The sequence below is a fragment of the Dermacentor albipictus genome, chromosome 1 (genome assembly GCF_038994185.2).
Source record: "Dermacentor albipictus isolate Rhodes 1998 colony chromosome 1, USDA_Dalb.pri_finalv2, whole genome shotgun sequence".
NCBI lineage: Eukaryota > Metazoa > Arthropoda > Arachnida > Ixodida > Ixodidae > Dermacentor > Dermacentor albipictus.
Window position 1 is genome coordinate 481,218,891 of NC_091821.1, and position 20,372 is coordinate 481,239,262.

The 20,372-nt window shown below is 46.2% G+C and overlaps 1 protein-coding gene across 2 annotated transcripts in view; it reads right to left on the minus strand.

Moving 5' to 3' along the window:
• The window catches only part of LOC135901442 (protocadherin gamma-C3-like), a 288,857-nt gene that overhangs the window by 107,388 nt on the left and 161,097 nt on the right, over nt 1-20,372 (minus strand). The window contains exon 1 of one of the 2 annotated variants that reach the window (XM_065431250.2): nt 6,364-6,779. The exons of the other annotated variant lie outside the window; for it this stretch is intronic. The gene's annotated coding sequence lies outside the window, so the exon portion shown is untranslated. Of the gene's footprint in view, nt 1-6,363; nt 6,780-20,372 lie in introns of those variants that run through there. 2 annotated transcript variants of the gene reach the window in all.

The following is a 20,372-nucleotide window of genomic DNA, read 5'->3' on the forward strand; positions in this document are numbered from 1 at the left end:
GTGACCCAAATCAACGTCAAAAAAATTCACGCAGAAACTCCTCTGGCACTTGTCTAAGTATGCGTATGCATTCTGCCTCTTGCTGATTTCCCTACAGCCCGGTGTCATTATCGATATTATGAAACTTAGTCCGACTAGTATAAATATTATAAGCGCTTATGAGTGGTTATCAACCTTATCGGACTAGACCGACCCGTATAAACGCTTATCGGTTGTTATCAACCTTACCAGACTCGATCCGATCTTTATCAACCCTTTCCTGTCCTTATAAGCCTTATCGGACTTCATCCAATCCTTATCACCCTTATAGGACTTGATTCGACTCTTGTCAACCGTTATCAGTGCTTAATAACATTATCAGAATTGATCCGACCATTGTAAGACCTTATCGCTCTTTAGCACATGATCCATCCGCGTCCGACCACTATGAACCATGATGAGACCACTATAACGCCTCATCGCTCTTTAGCAGCTCATTGTCTGTTGATCTGTCTTGCTGACAAGGAAATTTATTCACCCGTAGGCACGCTTACAACTGTGGTATGAGCGAAAAGTACAGTATAAGGTACAGCACATGTAATACATCATACTTGATGTAAACAAAACAGATTAGCAAATGAAACAATAAATGGTGTCTGCTTGACACTGGCTTTGCCACACACAACAACAATAACAGCAACAAAACTCATTACAGCGTCCACGCAAAAGCATTACTGTCAGCCTTGAATTTATGAAAGGTACCCGGGACACATACATTTACAGTCTAAACTCAGGCAACAGAATTGAGCATTATTCTGGCTGTAGAAAGACTTTGCCTCGGGAGACAGTTATGTACCGCGTAGACCAGCGGCGAAGAAACTCGGCTTCACCGTGTTTGAATAACTGTTCTTCAAGATGACCCCATACTATTTCCATTTCGCATTTCGCATTCTGGGGTACCTTTCTCTATTTGACTGCAGAGATCGTTCTGCGATGTTGCGGAAGCACCACAAAACGTAGCTAGCGCTGTGGTAGACGAGACTCGCAAACCGATCTCGGCGCTGTGGTGGCCGCACGATGGATATTCCGAACGTTCTTGCAACTAGCTTCCAGAAGGTGCGTGCTACAAGGCAGCCCTTTAGTGCATGCGTGTTGGTCTCTGTTTGTGCGCAATATATGCATTTATCATTCGCTACCATATGCCAGCGTTCAAGCCTGTCTCGTGTAGGTATAGAATGCCCCGCTGATATTGCCAATGAGAATCCTTCACTTGAGAGGGCAAATCAGGTGAAAGCACGGCTGTCCATGTTTGTGTAGTAGCCGTCCGTGGAGGTACAGCTGTCTTACACAACATTTCACAAAGCCTAGAAACTGGTGTCGCACGCCACTTTGTAATTCTGAATTGTACAAGCTGGCTTTGCAAGTGCGCAGCCGCCGCATACTGCGGTGCTGGCGTTACCGCCGTCGGAAGCAAGTTGCCTGTACGGTGCGGCATAAGCGTTCGACGGTACTGGCCCAGCCAATAAAGGAGCAGTGGCCTACCAGGGTACTCATCATCATCAAGTAGATCACATGTACTCTTAGTGCACAACGGTCTACCCAATGTTACTATGCACGGCAAGCTCCATCCTCCGCTGGGTTTCGGCAGACGCGAAAATTGCTGCGCTACGTATTGCGACTTGTTTAGCCAGAACCATGAGAAAATAAGTGAGTTTACTACTCGTACTGCTGGTGACGGCGGGAGAGCTACCCTTGCAGCAAACCACAGTTTACTGCACAATACGTTCTTAATGAAGAAAGCCCTTTCTGCCAGCGGGAGTGGCGACGCAGTCACTGCTTCCGACTGTTCTTTAATGGAACTGACAATGTCTCGCCACGTGAGGTGAAACACCACTGGTACAAAATTTGATACCTAGTATTTGCATATGCTCGGTCTGTTTAATGTCCCCTGGTAGCGTTATTTCGGCGCGACCTAAATTTAATGCTTCACATTTCCTCATATTTATTTTGGCCCCTGACATTGAAGCATATTGATTATAAATACAAAATACCTCTACAAGACTGTCCCCATCCCGTAAAAACAGTGATGTCATCCGCGTACGCGCGTGAGCCCTCAGATCGGTGGCACTTTAGGCAATTAGGGAACGTTCCAACAGAAGGCACATCCTGCGACCACCGAAACACAACGGGGATGATGCGTGTTTGGCAATAAATTTTCGGAAAATCGAAATTTTCCTGATATCTACACTGCACGAAGTCCGCTCTGCATGTGGTCCTAGAAATTAATTTTATTCCACCATAACCTAAGATTTCAACAAAGGCTTCAAAGAAACGATGTTCAACACAATATTTTCTTCATAGGGATTTGTCTTACGCGGCGGACAGGTTTCCTCATTGGATTTCTTCTTAAGAGGAAGCTTTAGCTCGGACCCAACTCCGACGCGGCCTATTCAAATACATGTAAAACGCAAAAACGGACGGACGGAAAAAACTTTAATGGAAAAAGGACCTGCGAGGTTGCCAGCCCGGGCTCAGGCCACCCGGGCATTGTGTGCGGTGAGGCATAGCCTTTCCACCGCTGCCCGGGCCCGCTGGATAGCCCATAATTGGTCGTGTAGTTCTGAGCTAGTCAGAGCGCTTAGCCATCGCTCCTCGAGAAGGTCCGGTTCTATCTTGTCCTCTACGTATACTGAACCGATCTGTGTGCACTTCCACAAGATGTGTGCCATGTCTGCGTGTTCGTATTTGCAGAGCTTGCAGCTTGCGTCTGGATATTGTGTTGAATTTATTCTGTTTAAGTGTACTGGGTTTCGGAACGTTCTGGTTTGCAATCTTCTCCAATCTGTTTCTTGAGACCTGTCGAGTTGTTTGTGGGGTTGTGGGTATGCTTCTCTTTGTTTCGTGTAGTGTGTCAGTATGTCGTGGTACGTGACCAGTCTGTCCCTGTCGTTTTTATGAGATAACTCGTGGGCCGATTTTGATGAAATTTGCTGCATTTGAAAGAGGAAGTTAAATTCTAGTGACTGTTGGAAGCGGAATTTCGATTTAGGGCTTGAATTTTCTTAAAACGATTTTCAAATATTTGACCGCTTGAAAAAAATAGAAGCACGAAGTTTACAAATTCATAGCTCTGCATCAAGAACAGAAATCGCGGTTCTGTAAACGGCATCCATTAGATCATTCAAAGCGGACAAATTCAATGTGCCATTTTACTTCTTACGTGAATTTGTTACGTTGGTTACAATGGTTTTGCAAAAGTTGTATTTCCCTTTAAATAAATTTTTTTTATATTCATGTGTAAAATATCAATTTTGTCCGCTTTAGATGTACTATTAGTTTCAATTCCCAGAAAAGTATTATCATTTTTAGTGGTTGAGTTACAGAGTTGTAAACATGATAGTTTCGTTTTTTGAAAATTTTCGATTTTCGCCAATTTTTAATAAAAAATTCACGGCCTAACTAAAAAATTCGAAACCAACAGTCACTAGATTTTAAGTTTTTCTTTTAAATGCAACAAACCTCGTCAAATTTGATGCAGTGGTTGCCGAAAAAAACGAATTCTCCTTTTACATGTATTTAGATAGGAGCACTCGAGCTAAAGCTTCCTCTTAAGTGGTCATCTGCGACGGCTGTTTAGGTTTTGTGAATCAACTTACGCTTGCTATTGGAAGCAACACTGAAGTTCGCACCTGTGCTACACTTACATATGCATATGCTTTTCAACTACAGCGCTCGTCTTTGCAGCGGCGGGCATCGCAAACTTCCTATCTTACGAGCAGTTTAGCTTTCTGAATACGCTTTTTTTTCGTAAGGTCTTTTTTACACCAAATTTTGTGCGTAGGTTCACTAAGTGAATTCCGCCCCAGATCAGGTGACCCACAAGACATGGTCCTAGCGTACTCGCACATGCACCGCCGCACCCGGGAGAGCAGAGTGGTGGCGGCGCCAACGAAACGACAACGCCGTGAACATGCCTCGATTGTCCGTATAATCGCTAGCGAAACGCAATATCATCTGCAGAGCCCTGCGCGGGTAATGCAAGCGTGATGAATAACACTTACGGGCCCGAAATGCGAAGCATCGATTGCGGTAGCAAATTAGTGGACAGCTATAGGAAGTAAAGATAAAGTTTTACCGGCCATATAAACTTGTAAACATGGGCTACTAACTAAATTAACAAGCATGGTATCACGCGAGCACAAGCAAACATGAACAGTTCTCACTGGATAACCGCGGAGACTCGCTGTCAAAACGGCAGAGTGAAGAAGCGCGGCAGCAGCAGCGAGCGAATTGACCTTCGTGCTGCCTCTCGCATCAACGCGAACTAAGCCGCACGGACAGTGTACCCGTCGCAGATGGCTTCAACATACAGCAGCCCGAAGTAGAACGCCCCCCCCCCCCCCTCCCTACTTTCTACTCTGCACGCGGAGCCATGCGCGCGACGGGTGGCGCCGCGCTTTCTCCCCGCTTTCTTTCCTGCGTGCGCGCACCTGCCGCTGTTGTTCAGTACCTGTAGTGTTGGGCTGCTGAGCATGAGGTCGCGGAATCAAATCCGGGCCACGGCAGCCGCATTTCGTAAGGGGCGAAATGCGAAAACACCCGTGCACTTAGATTTAAGGGCACGTTAGAGAACCCCAAGTGGTCTAAGTTTCTGGAGTCCCCCCCTTCGGCGTGCCTCATAATCAGATCGTGGTTTTGGTACATAAAACCCATATTTTAATGATTTTTTTCCCTTGCGTGCGCGAGACTGAGGCGGGATCGGCGGCTCACCCTCGCACGCTTTGACTCGCACATACAGCATACGGCGCGCGGCTACGATTTTATCACCCTTGGACTTTATGCGGAACCTCACGGCGAAGGCAACGCCGACGGCATGAATGCGCTTGGAATCTCCATGCAATTGTTGCCGCAAAAAAAAAAGATCAGTCTATGAGCAAATTAGCCTCTACCACATAGCGCAAGAATTTACCGCTATTGTGTTCCCAGTAGCATAGGGAGATTAGAGAGGCGGGAGAGCTTGCACGCAGTGGGTCTAGGCGTGTGAAACGAAGGTACAAACAGCATTTTACTTTATGGGGTAAGCCAAACAGTCGAACATCCGTTAGCGCACGCTTATATGTAGCGCTTGTATTAAGCCGAGATAGTATAAAAATACAATTTCGTGCTGTCATGTAGCTGAATGTTTAGTTTAGCAGGGAAGATTATCTGTAGTGAGTGCTTCTGATTGAATGGAATACCCACTAATGGTAATGGATGAGTACACGGCTGAGGGTTTGTCCCGCTGCGCAGCGAGAAATACAGTTGTCCTTGACCTGGTACTAAGAAAGAAAGAAAGAAAAAAGAGAGCGGGTGCACCGTTGATCACGGTCCCTCATATTCATCCACAGCTATATTTTTGCCTCTGCTTATGAGCATTAAACCGATGGCTTTTCTCCTATCACAGCTACCAATCAACTCACTTTGTGTTCTAAGAAAACCAGATGTCGGAAGTGTGACGTTGTTTCAGTGGCATACTTTTAGTGAACTAGAAAGGCCTAAATTTCTTATTCGTAAATGCAAGACGCGTCTTACTCTGTCGCGCTTTTGTATTTTTCCTCTTGTCCCTTTATTTGCGCAGTAGCAACTTTTGGTTCCTCATTTATTTGTCTTCACGTACAGCATCCATGGAGCCCTTCGATACTTCAATGGAGCCAAGGGTTACGACAACTGTGTGTGTGCAGAACCATGAGAAGGTCTATATGAGTTTAAACCTAAGGCACAACTTCTCTGCTGCCACTTCATCTTCAAAAGTGAGATTGGTGTGGACATTTATTCACAAGCGAATAACTGCTGTCCATCAACGCATCGGCATTTAAGATGGTTCGCATGCTCGTGCCATTTTCGTTCTAAACTTTTTCAGTTCATCCCCATTAAAACGCGATGTCTAACCTTTTTTAAGCAAACGACATTTTCTAAGGACGAGCCTGAAACCGACGCTTCGCTTGGTTCCATTGCACTCACAGGCTTGCAAGTGCACGTGCAAATTGATTCAATAATGTGGCCAGCACAGCAATGACCCCCCCCCCCCTTCCCAACTTTATGTCGCAAACTCTGTAAAATTAGTAACCATGTTTCCATGAGTACCCGTTCTGAGTCCCGCAATCTCGCTCGCCCTTCTAACTACAACGCTTCCTGCTTAACCGCTGCTCTTTCGTGAAACGCAACCAACAGAGCAGCAGCAGCTATAGCGCGTGTTGGGAGTGGTCCGTTTCGTTCGCTTCCTAGCATCACGGGCATAAAAACAATGGACGAAACGCGCATTCAAGTAGGCGGGCTGCAAGAAAGTGGCGGACCGAATTCTACGTACGTCGTACACGCTGGTGCTGCTTCTACGACCGCTCTTACCTCTTCCTCTTTTGCTTCGTGAACCAATGGTCCCACGGAAAGGCCGTCCGCTTCAGACGCGTTCACAAGCTGCTGTGTCTGCTCCCCCCTCCAAGGGCGCTGCTTCGCTTCCGAGGCTGGTCACGAAGACACGCCGCCGGCTCCCTTGGTCAACGATTGCTGGCTCACTGGTATAGGAGACCGGCTCCGCTGCAGTGCGGCTCACCTCGTTCACACACCTGCGATTGCTGCTGCACCGTTTGCACGTGGTGGGCTGATTGCGTGCGGGCAACTTCGAGCTTTTCTATTTCTTTTCTGTTGCTTCCAGACCATTCGACTTACACCCAGTGCGCAGTTTGCCCTCTCTTTCAGGCAGTGTTGTTTGCTGCCAGTTACTTTTGTGGTTGCTCCTTTTCCCATCGTTATGCGCATTCCTCTTGTCAGTTCAGCAACGTCGGGCAGTAATCGGTGTTCGTGTAAACAAACAAAGGCCGTCGTGATGCCACCATCAACAAACAAAGGCCGCCGATCGTTCGGTGGGCTCATAAATGCATCGGCTACCGAACGTTGTTCGTACTGCTTCGTAACTAGAGTTAACCAGTTCGTGATCGACGGCGTTCCTTGTGGTGCTGGTCAAAATTTTAGCATGACCAGAAGCTATTGACGGCGGGTGAATTATGAACGCTTTGTTTATCTCCAAATAAAAACGGGCAAATACGTCTCGTTCTCGAATGGTTAGGTAGCACGCACACGTCTCTGCGCCCTTGCGTCATACGTGGAGTAGAGAGGGGAATCTGGGCCAGATAGTGCCATAGGAAAGGGAAGCAGCAGAGAGAGATAGTGAAAGAAAGAAGGTGAGCATGGTGCTCGCAGGCAAGAAGGTGTCACAAATAAATATTACACCTTGCTAGCTGTAAAACAAATATTTTAGAGCATCTCATAGATAAGGAAATGAAATATTCATAGCCTAACATTACATTTGTCGAAAAAGTCTGATTTCTGACGTGTTGCTAACGGTTAGCGGTGACTCGGCCATTACGCCCATGTGGTTCATATGAATGCTTTATCACTTACACGCTGAGCTTTCCAATAAAATGACCTGTGCTGCTTTTTTATATTAAAGTTGCACCTGGATTTGGAGTTCTGTTCGAAGTGGCAGATATATATAGTACCGAGTGTTAAACTGACGATACGGCTTTTCTCAAAGTTAGGGCCTACCATGACCTGAACGAGACGATGATGTACTGGCAAGGCCGTGAAGGCAAAAATATTCTGGGGCTTGAGCAATTTTTGCCCAGTCTGATGCACGATATTTTATTTTATTTGCTTTTTTCGCATTATTCTAGATAATGGTCTAAAGAGCGGGAATCGTGGTGGCAGGGGGTAGCGTTATGGGCTCGTCTTTCTTCTGGATCCAGTCACTGTGTGCTAAAACCATTGTGGCAACATAAGACCAACTAGTAACGATCTCGAATTACAGGCGGTCTCCAATTCTCCCCTACGAAAAGCTGGCCAACGTGTGAGCAACCAGACTGAAAACCTCGTGCAGGGCACCAGAACACCCTAGCTTCTTAACCACCGCGACATATTCGAAGACATTTTCGCCTGAAGAAATGGTCAACAAAAGCCAGTTTCCTACTAAGATTTTATTCCTTTGCCGGCATTGAGTACTGCAGTGACAAGGCCCCTAATACATTGAGTGAGAAGGGGAATGGCCTTATAACAAGACGTTGCAATAAATAATAGATATTGTCGCCTACCATGAGCCCCTGCTTTCATTATTATTTAAGAAGTGCGAGACTGTATTATCGGTGAGATAAGCTGCTCTTGCAACTTTCACAATAATAATTTAATATGTATGAAGAGGCGCGGCCATTGCACAAACGTCATTCACGTGGCGAGCTGCCTCACTTTAGAACTCTTTGTTAAACATATTAAAAGCATTCGACAAAAGCGTTTTGGAACATCTCTCACTATCAAAAACAAAACAAAAATATATAAAGCAGTTGCCCAAATGAAACTTGTTTCGCAAGTCGATTGCGCCCACTGAACCCTCGTCCGTGCTCGCTGATTCAACTCACAGAAGCTTTTGATGTTGCTTTCTTTTTCTTTTTGGAACGACGCATAACACGTGGGAAAGGACGCGTATCTGGGCGCGCACTATGCACAGAATGTAAATGAAACAATGGGTTAGCCGCTTGCACAGGTGGGCCCTCGATCACAAATTAATGAATGTACCGAAGACATACGTGTTTCGTGAGCGTGACCGTGGCATGTTTATCTGTGAAGCACGAGAGTTATTGCATCGCTCAAGGACTAGGTTAGGGAAAGCCGGCCTTTTCGTTCGTACAGGACTTTATGATGAATAGACGGCTGAATCAGACCATTCACATCCGCGGCTACGGTAGCTGGAAATGCTGTCATCGCACGATGAAACGCTAACGACTTTCATCTCCCTCCCTTTCTCTCTCTCTCTCGTGCTTGCCGGGTGAGCTCACAGTGCGCGAAGGCTGTTGCTGCGTAATGAAAATATGCGCGATGCACAGTCGCTGGATTGAGATATGGCTTAGGCTTTGCCGAACAATACCGCACCGGCTGCTGTTGCCGCCGCCTAAGCACAAAGCGCGCTTCTTAGGTAAAAGTAAGATGATGCCATAAAAGACAGCGCACACGTCTAACGCTTCATTATCGTTTATGGTGTCAGGGACAAGGCGCCCGCACAAATGGCAGGCAAAGCAAAATGGTGCAACAGAGATATGCAAACGGCGGTGCACCGCTACATACGCAAGTATGCGTAACATCAACCAGGCCTTCATTTGTGTCGTCATCGTTTGATGTTATGTAATTCGAGCCAAATGGCGCGCGGCCTGCCTATAGTTATGTGCCCTTCGTAAACGCTTTGGGCATTAGATGGCATCACTATGCTTAAGATGAAAGGCACATACCGGACTTACGCAGTGAGCTTCAATAATGACCCTTCTTAGGGTTTCTGGCCGCTATTAAAGGGCTGCTATACACTCTCAGGCTAGTCCGTTGTGTGAATATCTGTAAAGCGAAGTCAATTAATAACGTTCATTTTGGTCGTACCCTAATCAAAGTCCATGATGCATTGCACTTGAGATAACAGAAAATTGTGGGTGTAACCGCGTGCTGCACCGTACGTGCGCTAAAATTGTCTGTAAGCAGTAGGCGGCAGCGTCAGCGTATCCCGACACACAACAGGTGCCCACTACTGCCATCACAGGCAGCAAGTATGGCTGAAATTAGCGGGAACAGCCGGACGAGCTGCATATCAATTTCTTTATATTAGGGTGGGCTACTCGCGCAGCCATTACAACGTCAATGATGCAGCAACCACTGAGCGGCGCTTGTGTACCACGAAACGCACGGCGTGGCGTTTTGCGCACTGTCAAGGCACGCGCTGCTCCATCCGCCGCGCAGTGTGAGCTGCGCATCACGCACGTAACCACCGGGTTATCGTGTCAATGCAGTGTAATCACGAGATGTGGTACGTGCGTGAGGCGGCCTTTTGCTGCGCGGTAGAACTGGTCCACTGACGCGCGTGCCGCGTCTTTCTACTGGTAGAACGTGCAAGTGCTAGCCGGAATATATTTACGCATTCCTACTGCATGCATTCTAGAAGAGGTAAATGTTGGACTAGTCGGTTTTCCGTAATTGAACAAGTAACTTAGCGCGATAAAAGCAACAGAGACGAGAAAAGTGGACACCCACCGTGGTTACTTAGTGGCTATGGTGTTGGGCTGCTAAGCATGGGGAGGTCGCGGAATCGAATCCCAGCCGTGGCGGCCGCATTTCGATGAGGGCGAAATGCCAAAACACCCGTGTACATAGATTTAGGTGCGCGTTAAAGAGCTCCAGGTGGTCCAAATTTCCGGATTCCCCCACAACGGCGTGCCTCATAATCAGATCGTGGTTTTGGCTCGTAAAGTCCCATAATTTAATGTTTCTTTTTTTTTAGGTGGACAAAAACAAGCGCTCGTTTTTGTCCGCCTTTCTTTTCTCTGTAGTTTTTATTGCGCTAAGTTACTTGTCCTATTACATGTCCCACGGGAATCGCCGGCGCAGCAGCCCTACAGCAGTGGCTTCTGACCGGTCATTCCGAACGACAGAATGCATAGATGAATGACTGTAGTGGTTCGCGTTCACAGCCACATTGCGCCATATGTATATTTTGCACTTTTTAGCGAATATATTTAGGCCACTATGCAGCCGTGTATCATATACTCCCCACAATTAACACTCACATATCATTGAGAAGTACGGATCATCGACTTGGCGCTCTTTGGCCTCATCTGGCCCTTGCGCCAATAAACTCTACAAATCAACCAAATCAGTGGTTCGCGTTCGATGCCAGCGCAAGGATTGGCTTAAGTATCGTGTCTGGAGCCTTTACCTGCCTTTCATACGTTTTTGCCACTCTCAAGCACATGGGAAAGTTCTTTTTGCTTCCAGCACTCTTTCTAAATCCATTGGGTAAGAGAGCATATAGAAGGAAATTCACCGATCTAGGCAGTGCCGATTCTGGCCCAAATTCACAAAGCTTTCTTTTCATTCGTGTTTTTCGCCACTGGCGGCCCAGTTACGCTGAAAATATGTGCAGCATCAGGATGGGTTGTAATTTGCTCTTGAGAACAATTTTAGGGCAGGAGGTGGCCGCGAATACAGGTCCTGTCTCTATGACAATGACTATATGACGCCGACGCATTGACGATGATTGTATGACAATGGTGGCATGATCACGATTTATTGACGACCACCTGATTACGGAAGGCGTGATGATGATGGAAAGCTTTTAAATATTTTTGAAAAAGTTGGGCGAAACGATTATATACAGGCACGAACTATGTAGATAGATAGATACCGGAAAGATTGTCAAGTATCCTAAGAATGCCAATTCCATTGAAAGCCAGCCAACTTCAGCGATTTGTGCAGCTCTCAACTCATTTACCGCCTGTGCAGCGCTCTCGCGTTTTGAAGATCGCAGTCTTATTGTTGTTGTTGTCCAGACAACATGTGGACCTTTAGGAATCCTCTGTGATTGCGTGGTTTTTGTATGTAGGAATTCTTTTTTCAGTGTACCTTATCACATTCGTCATTATTCTTTGACGCATCTCCTCCTTCCACCGTGAAGAGCAGCAGATAGGTAAGGACGTACTAGCTCAAGCTAACCTATCTGTTTTTTATGGCGAAAGCCTTAAGCCACTCACCGGTCGAAAAATGCATTCTCCGGCATTATCGAAAACAAAATTACCCTCCGGCGTCATGTCACCAAAGTGATGGTACCACCCACGACCATTGGTGGGTCGTGGGTCGTGGAAGACAGTTTTTTTGTTCCTTAGTAGAACATAAGTGTGATCGCTTTGGCGCAAACAAGGAAGGATGGAAGGTAACAAGGAGAGCGCCTCCCCTTGTTCCCTTCCGTCCTTCCTTGTTTGCGCCAAAGCGATCATATTTATGGTCTTCTAAGCAATATGAACCGACTAGCCCAGCACCAAGTACTTCAGGATTAGTTTTCTTGTTGCTGTGGTTGCTTCAAAACATGGCTCGGGCACGACAGTTTTACTATGAGGCGAGAATATTGTTTCACGCCTTCTTCTTCTATCGTGAACAAAGATTCACTCTCGCGCTCCCAACTGCGCTGGAGTGGCGGAAGACGAAGCTCCCGATTCGCGCGGTCTCGTTCTCGCGCATACAGTTTGTGCTGCCATAACTTCTTGGAACTTTCGCGTCCGCATAACTCAACATATTCTTGTTATCCGCGTTTGTATCATTCGCTACGTAAAAGCGCTCTTGCGAATTTAGGCGCTGAGGTGTCTGTTCGACTTCCCAAGTTGGGACGTTTCGATAGGGCGGCGGGCTCAGCCTGAGTTGCCCGCGGCACACCTGCCACAAAAGGCACGTGTGTCAGCATGGCCTCCGCGTTTGGTGCGGTGCCAGGGCGTGAAGAAGATTTTACCCCCCGGAAGCTTCCACGATAACTCGGGGCTTCCGGGGTAAGGGCGCGTTGCGGGCCATGCCGGTCACGGCGCAAGCAGCTCTGCGACGTGGCTCCACAACGTGCCCTGTAATACAACAAAGAACAGATTGATCGGGGCATGAAGGCCAATGCAGCCTGGGCGCCAGGGCGTGTCATGAGCCTCTTTTACGGCACTTTTGGCCACGTTTATTGGTGCATACATAGTTCTCCATTGCTCCTCCAAAGTCCTTTCTCCGACAAGGAACCCACGATCAGCTCACGAGAGAAAAAGGCCATGATGACGCAGATAAGCCAGCTCGGACGTCAAACAACGAAGAACGCTGGGTCCCCCTTCCTCTCTCAAGGACCAACGCTGCAGGAGAACTTCGCATTCTAGCCCGCACACTCTCCTTAGCCGAGCGTAATACCGCATATAGAAGGCGCACCAGACTGCACAGACTAAACCCTTCAGTGCAACTCCGACCTCCCGCCGGACTGCACCAACGCAAAGCGTCTCTTCTGTGTCGGTTGTGGCTAGGAGTTGCCTTCACGAAAGCTCACTCAGCACTAATTGGAATGGCTGATAGTCCTTGATGTGGTGTTTGCGGATGCGAGGAGAGCAGTGACCATTTATTCTGCCACTGTCCTGAATTTCAAGCACAAAGACAATCTATGGCCAACACACTGAGGAAACTAGATGATCGTCCTCCGAGTGAACAGACCATACTAGAGTCCCGTCCCCACCGATCATCGGCTCAAAAGGCAGTGAAGACAATTTTTCGCTTTCTGAGAATGTGTGCTTTGCACGGGTGGCTTTGACTGAATGACTGTCTGGGCAAGTTTCTATACCCTCTCTCTCCCTTCTCTCTCTTCCCCTTCTCCCTTCCCACAGCGTAGGGCAGCCAACCAGACTCTCCCTGCTTTGCTTCTCTCTCTCTCCAAATATTTACTTGTTAACAACAGAACATACAATAATAGGTTATAAGGCGAAAGTCTTGCAAAAAAGTGGCATCTAGTCGAGTGGTTCAAAAATATCAAGTCGAGTAGTTCAAAAAAAGTTGACGAGTGGTACAAAAAATATCATCAGCAATGATGCATACCCGAAAAAAAAAAGATAACATAATCTGGAATGGCTACCTCGGTAAGCAAGCCAAGATTCAATGACTGAACATGAATGAAGGCAGGAAAGAAAAAAAGAACGAAGGAAGAAAAGAAAGGAAACATCAAGATCAGGAATGGCTCGCACCTCTGTAAGCAAGCAAAGATGTAATAGCTGAATGTGAAAGAAGAAACGAAAGAAATAATGAACAAAAGAAAGAAAACATAACGCAAGGAAGAAAAAGAGAGAAAGAATGAAAGAAAGAAAGTCAAAAGACGGAAGACCTTCAATTAACCTTTAGATAGTTCACTAGGTGCTCGCATGTGTCGTTCAGGAAATCGACGTACAGCGCAATACGTTTACTTAGCACTGCAGCTGGTTATGTCTTGCAAGAAGTCTGGCCATTCGGATCAGGTAACCTAATGCATCACCACGTGTGCAGCCGGCTTAAAAATGAAATAATGGGGTTTTACGTGCCAAAACCATGATATGATCATGAGGAACGCCGTAGTGGGGGGCTCCGGAATAATTGGGACCACCTGGGGTACTTGAACATGCACCTAAGTCTAAGAACACGGGTTTTTTTTTCGCATTTCGCCCCCATCGAAATGCGGCCGCCCTTGCCGGTATTTGAACCCGCGACTTTATACTTAGCAGCCCAAAACTGTGGCAAGCTTTCGCCTTCATGTGTTACGTGAGTGTAACATGCTGCCGATTTTCGTGACAGCCACAGATTTTCTGCAGGTACTTCGGCTTGAAAGGAGGCATGCAGTATGTGTACGCGACATCTTGGAAGCTAGCATCAAGGCATCCAACATGCCGGCATCATAAATATTAAAACAGTGAATTTGGCTAGTATACTTACGCACCCTCCGCTAGATGGTGCAGGACATTTGCTTATTTCGCAGTATTTTTCATGTTTAATTGCAATCACGCAATCGAATTCATATTTTTGATGTTACCTCAAATTCAACCAGTTGAAACTATTTTGTGATCTAGGAAAGCACAATTAGAGTGCAACTCGCCCCCCCCCCCCCTTCGTTTCTTGTTCTTTGTGGCCATTTGAATGCACTGTTGAAATATGATGGCTGTGAATTTATTAGTTGGACTGAAATTATGCGAAGTGAGAAGCAAAAAAGAAATTTACCAGAGTCAACTTTGTGGACATCTATGCAATGCAAACCATTCAAGGTTTCATATAGAGTGGTTCTTTTGAATCATATAACTACTCTGCAGTGAACTACTAATACCTTTCAGACGTGTTTCGAACTTATATGCGGCTTGCAATACATGACGTCGTTTGCTGTTGAAGTTGTTGTGAAACCCAGTGAGACAAGTTGTCAAAGACATTCACTGAAAAGCGGCTTGTGCCCAGTGCCCACTGGGATACAAGCACAGTGCACTTCGGGACCAGCCCACATTTTTATAATGCTCGCATTTTTTAGACTACACAATCTTCGGGCTGCGTAATCCGGAGAGCTACACATCCTACGTCGCGCTGACAACAGTTCGTCCCTCTGAGGAACTGCAATACATGCGATGGCACCATGGCGTAGACTCCTAGGCTTCCCTGATGCGGCACAACGAATACTGGGTCAGTCTCCTCTTTGAGCACAGCGAACAGGAAAAGCGGGCGTCCTCACTCTCTCTTGCTTTACTCTTTTTCTCTCGCTTTTTTTCTCCTGACACCAGTAACACTGACCTTTACGCTGCGAGAGCTTCGAAGTGAGGAGGTCCAGGTGTTAAGTGCCGGAACTTGCTCAGACTTGATTCATGGCCTAATTCTATCAGGTGGGAATTCGGCGCGAGAGAGATTAATTGAAGCCCATGTTTGTTGTTGTTCTGATACCCAGTTACCAAATGTTGGCGTCGATGAGGTTCATTGGAGAGCGGCACATACCAAGAGCCATTCGCGGTCGGTCCACATTCTTAGTGTACACTATATTCAAGATCGGCCAACTATCTCCACAATCGGGCTACTAAAACGGAGAGAGAGCCGCCAGATAGTCGTTACCGAAAAGCGTTCTGAAATTGTCAAGAATACTTCGCATTAATAATCTTGAACATTGCTTGGATAAATAAAGGTGTATACATTAACTTCCTAAAGAGTCAACGGTGTGGTGCTCCTTTTTGTTCAACCTCGCTTACCTGGCATTCATGCTGTCTTGAAGCAGGAATGACTAAGTGGGAGAATACGACAAAGCGCGCTGCTCATTGTTTAAACTGTTCTTTTGCACATTAGTATAGGTTATCAAAGATTCCCCGCACGACCAAACTTTGGTTGATATCTTTGTAAGCGGAGCTCGCTCATCGCAGCACGACACACCCTGCAGATTTCACTGACGAACGCGTCCTTCAGTCACCATGGCGGACTTTGCAGAGAAAGCGGTACTTTTATTCAGCATTATAACGTGTTCAGTCCTACGACACGGAGTTCTTAAACTTGTAGAAACGCGCCAAAACATCACAGTACTTTAAAAAATGCGCAGCTACTGTTGTTGTTGTCGTCGTCGTCGTTTCGTGGCGGATAGTCCAGAAATTGGGCGGGTTGCTTCAAATCAGTAGGCACTGCTTAAAAAATAAAAGATACCTGCTGACTAAAGGCGTATTATTCCATGGATTTTGCACAGGAACGGTCATCACACTAGCATAAATAAAATAAATGCAGAAAAAATAATAAACTTACTTTTCTTTAGAAAGGAAAGTGATATGCGTCATGAAGAAAGTATTTCATTGCATTGCAAATGTTCCAGTGGCTTTACCGAACATGGAAACTATAAAGGAAATTAATACTGGGACATTTACGCTTAGATCAAGCTTGCTTATAGGAACTTCAATAAACTTTTTTCCTTAATGAGTCAAGCACCGGAAAGCAAGGAGAATGTGGCCAATTCTTTCTGGTTGACCACACTCTTATTGAAGAGAGACACAACCAAAACAGACCTACGCAGGTAGAAATTCAGTGTCTGGACGTGGCAGCCTACCCTCCGTGATGTAACCTCTAATTTGCCTGTTGGGCAGAACTTCCGGCTCCAAAGGAATAGTAGGCGGAAATTTTCAGAGTGCGAAGTCAAGCAAGATTTGCAAAACTCATTCATTATCGTTAATGTCCGAAATATAGCAGCAGTGACCTACGTAGTCGGTGGAAAAGTAGCAACTACAGGAACCACCGAGAGAAGTCTTTGTTAACGAGTCGGCACACTTATCCAAAAGCAAACCTTTGGGCCCAGCAACCCAAATGAAATGTAGCACACGCAAATGGGCTGTGTAGGTAATGGTCGCAAAAGTTTCGAGTCTCCACGAACTGTAAGAAATTAACATAGAGAGAGTGAGTCGGTGATAAGAGCTACTGATAAAAGATAGCGGTTTAGTTTGCCCAGTGATAGAACTACGACCAATAATTCCTCTAGATTGGTATAGCAGTAAATTGGGAAATCTGATTAAAAACATCAATCTAGATAATGAGAAAAAATACCTGCACTCGCTTTTTCATTCCTCTCTGCGGCATCTGTCGATATTATAACGTTTGTCTGAATACGCCACTAGTGACCATCCAGCAACTCAATGAGAATTCGTGAAGGTAGAAGCTTAGCATTCTTTGGGTGGATATTTTCAAGCATATTTTCGAGCGATACGATAGCGTCAAGCGCTCGTGTTGCCTCATAAAGCTTTAAACTCAAAGACTCGAGTAGCGCTTCCGCAAAAACCTCCTGCGTCCTATGGACATTGAAAAACGTAGTCGGCTGCCTGAGCTTTTTGATGTCTTTTAAAACGAGATTCATGCAGTGGCGAAAAGGTTTCGACAGCTGTTGTTCAAATCTTGCCATTGTCGAAGGCGCTTTCGCGCTTCTAAGTAGCTTCGGGGACCAACGCGTCCCGTAAATTCTTTCTTCATCGTCAGTTAGAAGAAGCGCGCGCTCATATTTTATAAAGAAGTTGTTACGTGTCTAACTCGCTCAAGAGCCAGAAGCACTGGCTTGAGCGAGGGCATTTTATTCTCTTTTGAAACATGGATCCGTGGACCAATGGTTACAACATCGGGCTTCTGTACTGAAGGACCCGAATTCGAAAGTAACCAGGTAACATTTTTATATGTTCGATAGTTTATATAGCAGTAAAACTTTGATTTGGGCGAGCTGGTTCATAGCTGTTCAAAAGGCGTAGCGCGACTGCGACGGAGACAAACAAACACAAACCACATCACAAGCGCTGGCTAACAACTGGTTTTATTTCCACCGAAACCAGCATATTTATGCGCAGAGGCTTGCCACGTGACACCACAGTTAAGTCAGACATGGTCACATGATCAAAGAAAAATAAGACACCGCAAACAATTAAGATCATAATAATGAATCCTCACAAACGGTAAGAACAAAATATGTTCATCGAAATCCGTTTACCAAACAAGTAAACTATATAGTTACTACTAAACTTTACTTGTTCTTTGCGCATGTCCCTCGTTTTCATTATTATTTTTTCTGCATAGTAACTTCGCTTTAGCCTGAAGCATTGAGAAACGTGGTGATAGTAACCTCAGTTCGATGAACATATATTGTTGTTACCGTTTCTGTGGATTTAGCAACGTGTTCGTAATCGTTCGCGGTATCTTATTTTTGATTGATCATGTGACGGTATCTGCGCTAACTGTGGTGTTATTTGGCAAGCCTTGGCACATAAGTAGGCCGGTTTCGCTGCAAATAAAACCTGTTGTTAGTCAGCGCTTGTGGTTTGTGTTTCCTTGTCTTCATCGCAGTCGGGCTGCGACTTTTGAATGTTCATATACTTTTGTCACGTACCTAATGATACCTACTATCACGAGTTGCCCATAAACGGCGAGAAACATGCAAACCGCATGCTGGGGGAAGAGCCAAAAGAAGCTATTGCCATCAAATTGCGGTCCAACCCACATCACGATGGCTGTCGACGTTAATCCGATTTGCATTCTAGCAATGTAGCGACGCGTTGTATTGCTAGACACTTTTTTTACAGTCGATAGTGGTCATTCAGAGATTTCCATTCCTTCGGCTAATGCGACATACGCTGTCTCCGGGATTGGCCCACTTTTTTATGACAGGCGCTTACCAGGGCCGGCCCTGACGATGATGCTATGACGACGACTGTACGATGACTGACGCAGTGGCGATGACGGAATGAAGAATAATGGCGTCGGCGGAACGATGAAGGCAGCATGTCAACGACGGCACGGCTACATTGGGATAAGGATTATGATATGATGACGATGGTGTGACGTCGACGGCATGACAAAAATTGGATGAGGACGACGACGCATTAATGACGACGATAGATGGACGACGTCATTATTACGATGGAATGACTAGGAAGGGAAGTAGTGACGTCCATGAAATGACAAAGGCGATATGACAACGATTGGCATGGCGACAGATAACGATTATGAAATAACAGCGATGGTACGACGGACACCGAGATGACGAAGGCATGACGTCCATGGGGTGACAACTGTGTAAAGACTATGGTGCAACGACGAAGGCTTGAAGAGGGTCAAATGACGAAGCTGGAATGAGGACGATAGAACGACCACGACGGCATCACAACGAATCCATGAGGGTGACTGCACGGCGACGAAGCAATCACGTCGGTGCTATGACAAGATCGTTATAATCTCGACTGAGTGAGGGCAGCATGGATAGATCGATGTGTTAGATGGAAGCTTTACTCGAGGAAAACGGTTAGAGACAATTTAGTGGGAGGTTAGAGAGAGCTAGATACATATACACCGGAAAATGCGTCAACTATGCTAAGAATGCTAATCAAATTACTACTAGATAAGAACGCAGTTACGAAACCTCCTCCTTGACCACGTAGTTGGGAGCCATTCTTTGGTATAGAGAGCAAGATTGTGGTGTCCGCTGTAAAAGCCTGCTGCTATCGCGGTAAAAGAGTTCCTAGCTCGAAGAATCGCTGGGTTTGTTTAACGGGTTTCATCGTATCTGTGTTGTGTTTAATGTGTTTTGCCTCCTCCGGATTGAGCTCTCGAAGTAGCACGGGCGTATCCAGCCTCCTCTTCTTGCGCTCCTCCACTTGCTATTTCGTTGAGGGTGCCTGACAGCCACTCTAAACGTGACTCGCGCATAATGCCACCCTCTGCCGTAGCTAGGCCATCACCATGGTGATACTGGCGACACCTCTCCACAACGACTGTGTGGGCGAGCGGAGCCACCAAAGGAGACAGGGTGGGCCTCACCGCGGCTACAGGCGAAGCCGGAAAACGCCCGATCTCGCTGGACAGCATACGTGAATGCCCAGCTTCAAGAATATTTATAAGTTGCCCACCAGTTTAACACATATAGAGGCGCAACAAACGAAAGGCGACCGCTTGTGCATAGACCGCTAAAAGCGGCCATGCCGCTTTAAGACAACAATGGTTCGGGGGAACGAAGCGCCTCCCCAGAGATCACGAGCGACGGCTCTTTTGGTGGGATCTGTATCTGTAGCCATTCAGCGGCGGTGTCGCCTTGCATTGGGCATGTGCCTGCTCACTGTAGTGTAGATATACGGGCTGATGATTGTTAGGCTGTCGGTAATTTTTAGAAATCACCTGTTGCACATAACTTAATTCTAGTCCTTGAGTTTGATTATTTAGGGAGGTAGACATTACTTGCACTAAAAATTGAAACACATATGCAATTGTTGGACTGACTGACTTCGTAATTCATTACTTTAAGACACATATTCTAATTTGCGAATTGTAGCCAGTGACATCGCAAGGCTTACTTGTAATGTTTTTCCAGAATGACACTAGTTTGGAGATAGATGCGCGCTATCAAACTCGCCGTAAAAATTCACTGTTGTTCCACGTATTAAAACGAAAGCCTTAAGTAGCTCGTTGCAATGGCTCATACCCGACGAAAGCAGTGTCTCTTCGAGTGGTTCAAGAAATACCATCATCATCACTGGCTCATACCCACAAATATC